Source organism: Hipposideros armiger, unplaced genomic scaffold (assembly GCF_001890085.2).
Source record: "Hipposideros armiger isolate ML-2016 unplaced genomic scaffold, ASM189008v1 scaffold_546, whole genome shotgun sequence".
Classification (NCBI taxonomy): domain Eukaryota; kingdom Metazoa; phylum Chordata; class Mammalia; order Chiroptera; family Hipposideridae; genus Hipposideros; species Hipposideros armiger.
In genome coordinates this window covers 441,360-442,606 of record NW_017731896.1, presented here as the reverse complement: position 1 = coordinate 442,606, position 1,247 = coordinate 441,360, and positions in this window count along the sequence as shown.

Sequence of the window (1,247 nt, the reverse complement as noted above, 5' to 3'; positions counted from 1 at the left end):
AAGATGTAAATTAACTAATAATGAAATCACACTAGATTAGGGTGGCCCAAAATCCAATGACTCGTGTCCTCATTAAGAAAGCCATGTGAAGGGCTGGCAGAGTGGATCAATTGGTTAACTCGCTCAAGAGTTTGAGTTCTGAGCAACAGCGGTTCAATTCCCAGCCCGAGCTGAGCAGCCGCTGAGCTGCCAACAGGTAGCAGGATGGCTCAGCTTAAAAAAAAAACAAGCAAGCCACGTGAAGACACACAGACACACAGGAGAGAATGTTATGTGAAGACAGAGGCAGAGATTATAGAGTGATTTTTCCACAAGCCAAGGAGTAGTACCAAGGACTGCCCAGGTGCTAGAGGAGGCAAAGAATCCTTCCCTAGAGCCATCAGAAGGGGCATGGCCCTGCCTATCAGTCTGCAAGCCTCCAGAACTGAGAGAACAAATTTCTATTTTCTAACACCCAGTTTACAGTCACTTGCTACATTAACTCTATAAAACTAATACAAGCCTTTACTAAGAATGAGGAGATAGAAAAAAATAGTATCCAGGAAATCACTGAACTTAAAAAGCAAAACTACAACTTATCTGTAATTTTAAATTACTTAATTGCTTTAGAATACTTTATAATAAAAATATTTTTATGAAAGATAGCTTAGTTACAGTTTGCAAACACTAGATGTTCGAAAAATTACTTCTTTTTACTTTAAAACTTAGACTTTTCACAAGTTAAATGTTGTTTTTTAAATTGTTTACCATAATATATTCAAATAAATATAATAACCTTCTGAGTGATTAAAAAGGTTTACTTGAAAGCCAAGTAAGACAATATAAATGTAAGTTTTGTGATCAGAAAAAATCTGGGTTACTATTCAGGCACTTATTAGCTGTGTAACAAAGTTGGAAAGATCCCCGACCTCTCAGAATCCCCTATTATTGTTTTATTTTAAGAGAATGGAGAAGACCATCATGGCTACCTCACAGTTTTTATTCAAGATAAAAATGAGTTATCTGATGTCTGTTTCTAATTCCCAAGAGAAATGCAAAGATTTGTAGGACATTTGAGAATTATGTTAAAGTCTTTGAGGAAAGTGGGAAAGTATGTGAGATTAATCAGTAATATCACAAAATGACTGAGGGTGGTATAAAATGAAAGAATAAAAGAGCAGGTACTATAGAGTGATGACAACACAATCTGGAAGTGTCTAGCAGCAATGTGAGTGGTTATTAATTAAAATTATTTAAAGAAGCAACAT